The sequence below is a fragment of the Lagenorhynchus albirostris genome, chromosome 16 (assembly GCF_949774975.1).
Source record: "Lagenorhynchus albirostris chromosome 16, mLagAlb1.1, whole genome shotgun sequence".
Lineage (NCBI taxonomy): Eukaryota > Metazoa > Chordata > Mammalia > Artiodactyla > Delphinidae > Lagenorhynchus > Lagenorhynchus albirostris.
In genome coordinates, this window is record NC_083110.1 from 52855551 (window position 1) to 52864497 (window position 8947).

Consider the following 8947-nt stretch of genomic DNA (forward strand, 5'->3'; position numbering starts at 1 on the left):
CCATTACCAACATCCCCCACCAGAGTGGGACACTTGTTACAGCTGATGAGCCTACACTGAGACACAATCACCCAAAGTCCATAGTCTACATTATGGTTCACTCTTGGTGCACATTCTATTACCACCATTATAAATGTATAAAGGTGCAATGGCATACAATTATAAATGTATAACGGCATCTGTCAATCGTGTATTTTCACTACTAAAAGTCTGTGCTCCACCTATTCGTTCTTCCTCATGCCATTCCCCACCCCCTACCCACTGGCAACCACTGATCTTTTTATTGTCTCGGGACTTTTGCATTTTCCAGAATGTCACACAGTTGGGATCATTACAGTATGTAGCCTTTTCAGATTGGCTTCTTTCACTTAGTAATACGTATTTAAGTTTCCTTCATGTCTTCCCATGGCTTGGTAGCTCGTTTTAGTGCTGAATAATATTCCGCTGTCTGGGTGGGTCAAAGTTATTTATCCACTCACCTACCAAAGGACATCCTGGTTGCTTCCAAGTTTCAGAAATTATGAATAAAGCTGCTATAAACATCCATGTGCAGGTTTTACTGTAGACATAAGTTTTCAGCTCCAAAGAGTGAAACTGCTGGATCGTAGGGTAAGAGTATGTTTAGTTTGTAAGAAACTACCAAACTGTATTCCAAAGTGGCTGTAGCATTTTGCATTCCCACCAGCAATGAATGAGCTCTCTTGCTCCACAACCTTGCCAGCATTTGGTGGTGTCAATGTTCCAAATTTTGGTCATTCTAACAGGTGGGCTTTAATTTGCATTTCCCTGATGACAAATGATGTGGAATATCTTTTCATATGCTTATTTGACATTTGTATATTCTTCTTTGGTGAAGTATCTGTTAAGGTCTTTAGCCCATTTTTTAATCAGGTTGTTGTATATTTTGGAGAATAGTCCTTTATTAGATGTATTTTGCAAATATTTTCTCCCAGTCTGTGGCTTGTCTTCTTAATCCCATGACACTGTCTTTTGCAGAGCAAAAGTTTTTAATTTTAATGAAGTCTAGCTTACCAATCTATCATCATTTAGGAAAGAGAATTACAGATACTGAAAGTCTGGCTAAATAAATAGATCATTGAGGGTATTGTATAACCGGGGTATTACAAACGTAAATAACTATGGGAACGAAAGTATAAACCTCACAGAAACCTACACACAGAAAACAAAGCAAGGAGTTTATATAGTAAAATACTTTAAAAGGTATAAATACAGAAACTATAACAATATGACACAACTAAGACCATATATATCCAATTAACAAATGTAAATGAGCTAAATTCAACTATTTAGAGAAAAAGAATTTCAGACTGAATCACAAAGCAAAACTCAAATCTGTTCTACATAAAAGACCTACAACAAAAATGAAATGATTCAGAAGGGTTGAGGATAGAAGGATGAGTAAAGAGATACTAGAAACAAACAAGTAGCAACATCTTAGTAATAGATATGGCTGGATTCAGTCCCAAATTAAACCAGACCAGGAAAGGGGGGGGGTACTCTGTAATGCTAAAGGTTACAATTCACAATAAAAATGAACAGTTATGAATATCTGTGGATCAAATAACCTTGCAACAATATTACATAAAATCTACAGAGGATATAAGGAAAAATAAAAGAAAAACATAGGTAGTAGGAAACTATAATTCATCTCTCTTGGTCCATGAGAGGTCAGTAATTTAAAAAATAAGATATAGAAAATCTTAACATATTGTGGTATACTTAATTGACATATATTGAGAAATTCTGAGAAGGGAAATGGTATAGACCTGGCATAACTAAGACGGATAGGATAACAAAGGACACTGACAGAGCCTGTCACCTATGCCAACAGCAAAACTCTCAGTCTTCCAAAGAGGCTTAGACAACTGACACTGCTTTTTTTTTGACTCATCAAGGTGTCTAAAATCAGAATTTAGGTCCCAGCCAGCAGAGACTTTAACGGGTCTCTGCTGGCTGCCAGCTAATCTGCAGCTCACCCCCAAAAAACAAAATCCATGGTTTCCAAACTACACAAATTCCCATTTTTGCTTTTGCTAGATGAAATTAATCCATTACTGGTTTCCCTTGTGTACGAGTAAATAGTGTACTAATAATTAACTATACCTAAGTTTTCTTTCATAATATTAAGCTCTAATGTGAAGTTTCACAAAACTTGACTATGTATTAACCCATATAGAAAACAATCAATTTCAAAAAGTAAAGTTAATGTAGAAAACATACTCTCATGAAAGTGCAATGAACAATATATAATAGGACCTCCCAAAAAATCTCAAACAATTCTTGGATTAAATAAGAAATCCAAACCAAAATTTCAAGAGTATGTACAAAATCACTATTGTGAAAATTCTACACACCAGGAACTCCAGAATAAACCTAAAACAGTGCTCAGAAGAAAATTAACATCCAACTGAAAAAGTATGAGAAATAACAAGTAAACCAAACAAAAACAGAAGGAAAGAAATGCAGAAATTAATGGATTATTAAAGAGAAAAACAAAGAAACTAATACATGCATGCAATGCAGCCAGACAAAAGAAAATACAGTTTAAAAATTGGAAAGGAGGAGGTAAAATTAGCAATATTTGCAGACATGATTGAACACCTGGAAACTCCAAGATAATCAATTGAAAAACTAATACAGAGAATAAGTGAATTCAATACATTGTCTGGGTACATAATTAAAATAGCTTTTATGTATACAAACAACCACCAGTGAGATTTACTGAAAGATATACTCAATTACAATGCCCACCAAAAGAAGGTAAAATGCCTAGCAATAAATATAAGAAATGTACAAGATCTACATGAAGAAAACTTTAAAATACTTGTGAGTGACACATAATAATACTTGAACAAGACATACCATACACTGGGGTAAGGAAAATCGACATGATAAAGATGTCAATTCTCCTTAAGTTAATCTATAAATTTAACAATCTCACAGGCTTATTTTTTTAAATGAACTGAACAAGTAAGAATAACTAGGAAATTTCTGAGAAAGGGATAATGAAAGGAGATAAGCCCTCTAACATATTAAAATACATTATGAACATGCAATAAATAAAACGCTATGGTACCAACAAATGACTTGACAGATAATTCAATGAAACAGAATAGAAATTCCAAAAATAAACCTAAATATATATGGAATTGAATATGTGATAAAGGTAGCACCTCAAGTCAGTGGAGGAAAACATGGATTATTCAATAAATTGAGTTGGGTCAGTGGGTAGCCACCTGGGGGAAAAAAAACTGATCCCCATCTCAAAACATATAAGAAATCTAGAAGCTATAAAATTTAACTATATAAATTAAAACTTTTTTCCGCATGGCAAAAATCACCATAATCAAAGTTAAAAGACAATCACATGGGTCAAGTATTTGCAACTGATCTCTAGGCAAGGGCTAATTTTCTTAACATACAAAGAGGGAAAGATATAAACAGGCAGTTCCCAGAAAAAGAAATACAAATGTCTCTAAAGGAAAGATGTTTAACCTCATGTTGAAGTTTGATGACAGTGTTGGTAAGGGGGTAGGCTTTATCTTACATGACTTATGGTAGTGTCTGATTAAATAAAATTCTATGAAGGGCAAATTGGCAATTTGTATCAAAATTACAAATGCAAAAATATTTTAAATCAGAAATTCCACTTCTAGGAATTTATCCTACAGGTAGAGTTACATACATGTGAAATGAGCTAGGCACAAATTATTTTACTATTTTTGATAAGAGCAAAAGATTCATAATCAACTTAAATATTCATCAATAAAGGACTTTGTTTTACTATCATAAATGCATTTAAAAGAACAAAGTTGAAAGAAATTAAAGATGATACCAGCAGATGGAGAGATATACCATGTTCTTGGATTGGAAGAATCAATATTGTGAAAATGACTATACTACCCAAAGCAATCCACAGATTCAATGCAATCCCTATCAAATTACCAATGGCATTTTTTACGTAACTAGAACAAGTCATCTTAAAATTTGTATGGAGACACAAAAGACCCCAAATAGCCAAAGCAGTCTTGAAGGAAAAAAAGGAGCTGGAGGAATCAGACTCCAGCTTTGTAGTATGACTTCAGACTATACTACAAAGCTACAGTAATCAAGACAATATGGTACTGGCACAAAAACAGAAACATAGATCAATGGAACAAGATAGAAAGCCCAGAGATAAACCCACGCACCTATGGTCAACTAATCTATGACAAAGGAGGCAAAGATATACAATGGAGAAAAGACAGTCTCTTCAATAAGTGGTGCTGGGAAAACTGGACAGCTACATGTAAAAGAATGAAATTAGAACACTCCCTAACACCATACACAAAAATAAACTCAAAATGGATTTGAGACCGAAATGTAAGACCAGACACTGTAAAACTCTTAGAGGAAAACATAGGAAGAACACTCTTTGACATAAATCACTGCAAGATCTTTTTTGATCCACCTCCTAGAGTAATGGAAATAAAAACAAAAATAAACAAATGGGACCTAATTAAACTTAAAAGCTTTTGCACAGCAAAGGAAACCATAAACAAGACGAAAAGACAACCCTCAGAATGGGAGAAAATATTTGCAAACGAATCAACGGACAAAGGATTAATCTCCAAAATATATAAACAGCTCATGAAGCTCAATATTAAAGAAACAAACAAGCCAATCCAGAAATGGGCAGAAGACCTAAATAGACAGTTCTCCAAAGAAGACATACAGATGGCCAAGAAGCACATGAAAAGCTGCTCAACGTCACTAATTATTAGAGAAATGCAAATCAAAACCACAATGAGGTATCACCTCACACCAGTTAGAATAGGCATCGTCAGAAAATCTACAAACAACAAATGCTAGAGAGGGTGTGCAGAAAAGGGAACCCTCTTTCACTTTTGGTGGGAATGTAAATTGATACAGCTACTATGGAGAACAGTATGGAGGTTCCTTAAAAAACTAAAAATAGAATTACCATATAATCCAGCAATCCCACTACTGGGCATATACCCAGAGAAAACCATAATTCAAAAAGACACATGCACCCCAATGTTCACTGCAGCACTATTTACAATAGCCAGGTCATGGAAGCAACCTAAATGCTCATAGACAGACAAATGGATAAAGAAGATGTGGTACCTATATACAATAGAATATTACTCAACCATAAAAAGGAACGAAATTGAGTCATTTGTTGAGAAGTGGATGGATCTAAAGACTGTCATACAGAGTAAGTCAGAAAGAGAAAAACAAATATCGTATATTAACACATGTATGTGGAACCTAGAAAAATGGTACAGATGAACTGGTTTACAGGGCAGAAGTTGAGACACAGATGTGGAGAACAGACATATGGACACCAAGGGGGAAAACTGCAGTGGGGTGGGGACGGTGGTGTGCTGAATTGGGCGATTGGGATTGACATGTATACACTGATGTGTATAAGATTGATGACTAATAAGAACCTGCAGTATAAGAAAACAAACAAACAAAAAAAACCAACTAATACTAAACTTTCTTTGGGTTATTTGTATGGAAATATGTTAATATAAATGTTTCAGACATTACATGAAATCTCTAAAAATCTTATATGTTCTGGTATAATGTTATGTCATAATTCTAGTTATTACTTTAAAATGTATATCTCAGAAATAACAACAACAAAAATAGAACAGAGTATTTCTCTATATAAACTGATGTGGACAATCTCCAAGATACATCAAAGAGTGTAGAGTATGCTACCATTACACCAATGCTCACAGGATCACATGAGGTTTCTGTTTGTTAATGTTCACTGCTTTTTTTTCTGATTGGTGAACATAGAAAATTTGGAAAATGGAAAATATAAAGCAAAATGGCATAACTAATAACCTCCTTTTGGTATCCTTCCTGTACACACATATACACTTACATGGTTTGCACACTGAATATTTAATTCTTTTTGTATTTCATAATACATCTGCAATATTTTTATGAAATTAAAATATACTCAAAGTATATCCAAATATATTTTAGAAGAATTGTTGGTGCTAAATTATGTGAATACAATATATATTTTAATCATTTCCCAATGTTTTGAAACAATTAAAAATGCTCTAATGAACATGTATTTTACCATTTTCCTACAATGGATATTATTATCAAATTTTTTCATCTTTGTAAATATAACAGATGAAGATATCTCATTTTTGTTTTCATTAAATTCTGAATGCAGTTGAAAAGCTTTGAGTAAGTTTATTGGCCACTTATAATTCTTCTATGAAATACCTATGCCATTCTTCTATGGAATGTCGATTCATTTGCCGATTTCTCTTCAGTTGTTCTAATTTTGTTTTAAAAAGCATTTCATATAGTCAGGAATTAGCCTGCTAGCTATTTTACCTGTTACAAATATTTTTACCAGTTAAAATTTTCTTTTAAAGTTAACTTGCTTATAGCGTTGGGGGTACATCTTCCTATCCAAGAGTAAGATATACCTATTTATTAAAATCTTTGATGACTCTCAGTACAATTTTAAAGTCTTCTTCAGATAGATCCTACAGATTTCTTGTTGCATTTACCTCTGTGTATCTCACCTTTTTAAAAAAATTATCACAATTGTGAATGGGAATCAAAAACTTGCATTTTTAAAAGGCAATACAGAGTATTCTGGTACAGATAGTCTTGAGACTGTACTTTGAAAAACTATGCTTCATATAATGCAGAAACAAGGTACTTCTGTTGTACATGCGTTTCTTTTCCTAAAGGCTCCCAAGACACCAGGTGACATCTTTTCACCATAGAAGGCCACCTCATTGTAGAGGGCAGGGCTAAGTGGCACGCGCTCCAGATTGCAGCCGTGTCCTTGTACTGTCTGCAGATTATTCCTGTACCTACCTCCATTCCTAGATATTAGGTTACTGGGCTAGCATCGCATCCAGGAAGGGTGACAACCATGGCTAAAGTCTGGATCTCTTATATAGTTAAGTGGCATCAGAACTGAGCTAGTGTCAACATATGTCCTCAAGTGCTCTTTGAAGGTTATTCTTAACACAATTGCTAGTACTCTTATTAAACACTACCAAACTACTAGGCTTCAGGCATTATGTGTGGCATTAGAGGGAATTCAAAAATGACTGCTCCAGAAGTCTTCATAAGCAAATGCCACCACTAATCTCCATCCCAACACACCAAAGGCAATAAAGTGGCTCAGCAAATGTGTTGTGTCTTTGCTTCTGGCACAGGTGCCTCATGGATTTCAGAGAGTAGGGAACTGGCTCGCTATAATCTGAGATGATAGGACCATATCCTTCAATTTCACACCTCTCTCTCTTCTTTCACACACCAGAGGGAAATACTGTTCATATCTTTAAGAGAATAAAGCCTCTACTGGTCCTATTATCAAGGCATCACAAAATGTCATCCTAGAAACCATGATCTCCAAGAAGTACTGAGAACCACATACTGAAAGGATTGTTTGGGTATGTGCTGCAGATTAGCAATTAATACATTTAGGAAGACATGCTTTACAGAGATTCCTCCCAGCGAAGTGTGAAATGAGAGCAGTTGTTGGATTATTGAGAGGCTCAAAGCATTCCCTTATTCACAAATCACTTTAGGGTATTCCACTGGGTATGTTTAACTAATTTAATTTGATCATCTCAAAGGATGTTTGTCAAAGGCTTTAACATAGTTATTGCTGAGTAGTGGGCCTGTGGATGATTTTTATTTTTTCTTCTGTAACTTTGTCTGTGTTCTTTTTCTACAGTAAATATGGATTACTTTTACAACTGGAGAAAATACATTTTGTTTATCTATCTTTTTAGGGAGAACAAAAAGCCTCTCAGATCAAGTAGACTGAGTTCTTCATTATGCCTCAAAGAGGTTCTAGATGAAAGCCTTAGAAAGTATTTCTGCAGGTTTCTTTTTAATAGGATCCCACTCTCAATGCCCAAAGATGTTTTACTTAGCAGAGAACAAATAAAGAACCAGCATGCTTTCAAGAAAAGTCATTTATATATCAACTTCACAATAAATCAATTCACTCTATAACTACAGACACTCTAGGTCAAGGGTCCCCAACCCCCCAGGCTGAGGACTGGTAGCAGTCCGTGGCCTGTTAGGAACCAGGCCGCACAGCAGGAGGCGAGTGGCAGATTTGTATTTACAGCGGCTTCCCATCGCTCGCATTACCACCTGAGTTCCACCTCCTGTCAGCATTATGGTGAGCTGTATAATTATTTTGTTATATATTACAATGTAATAATAATAGAAATAAAGTGCACAATAAATGTAATGCACTTGAATCATCCCGAAACCATTCCCCCCTCCCCTCCCAGTCCGTGGAAAAATTGTCTTCCATGAAACCGGTCCCTGGTGTCAAAAAGGTTGGGGACTGCTGCTCTAGGTGACCCAAAACATTTAAATTAAAACCCAGAGCTTGTGAAAAGATTAAACTTTTGGCATTATGTTACTGTTGAATGTGTAGTTTGCGGTGTCCTGCACTTTTCTTATAAGGCTACTGAAGTTATATGTTTCTGCCTAATATATTTGCTACTGGTGATGAAGACAGATAATATCACTTGTAGAGACTTATTTTTGTATAATGGTAGAAGTTTTGAATTTTATGGGATATTTTGTCAAGTACTGAAATAAAAATGACTTCACCATTAAGAAAAAACAAAAACAAACAAACAAACAAAAAAATCCCAGAGGTCAGGGGCTTCCTTGGTGGTGCAGTAGTTAAGAATCCGCCTGCCAGTGCAGGGGACACAGGTTCGAGCCCTGGTCCAGGAAGATCCCACGTGCCGTGGAGCAACTGAGCCCGTGCGCCACAACTACTGAGCCTGTGCTCTACAGCCTGCGTGCCACAACTACTAAGCCTGCGAGCCACAACTACTGAGCCCGTGTGTCACAACTACTGAAGCCTGCGCACCTAGAGCCTGTGCTCCGCAACAAG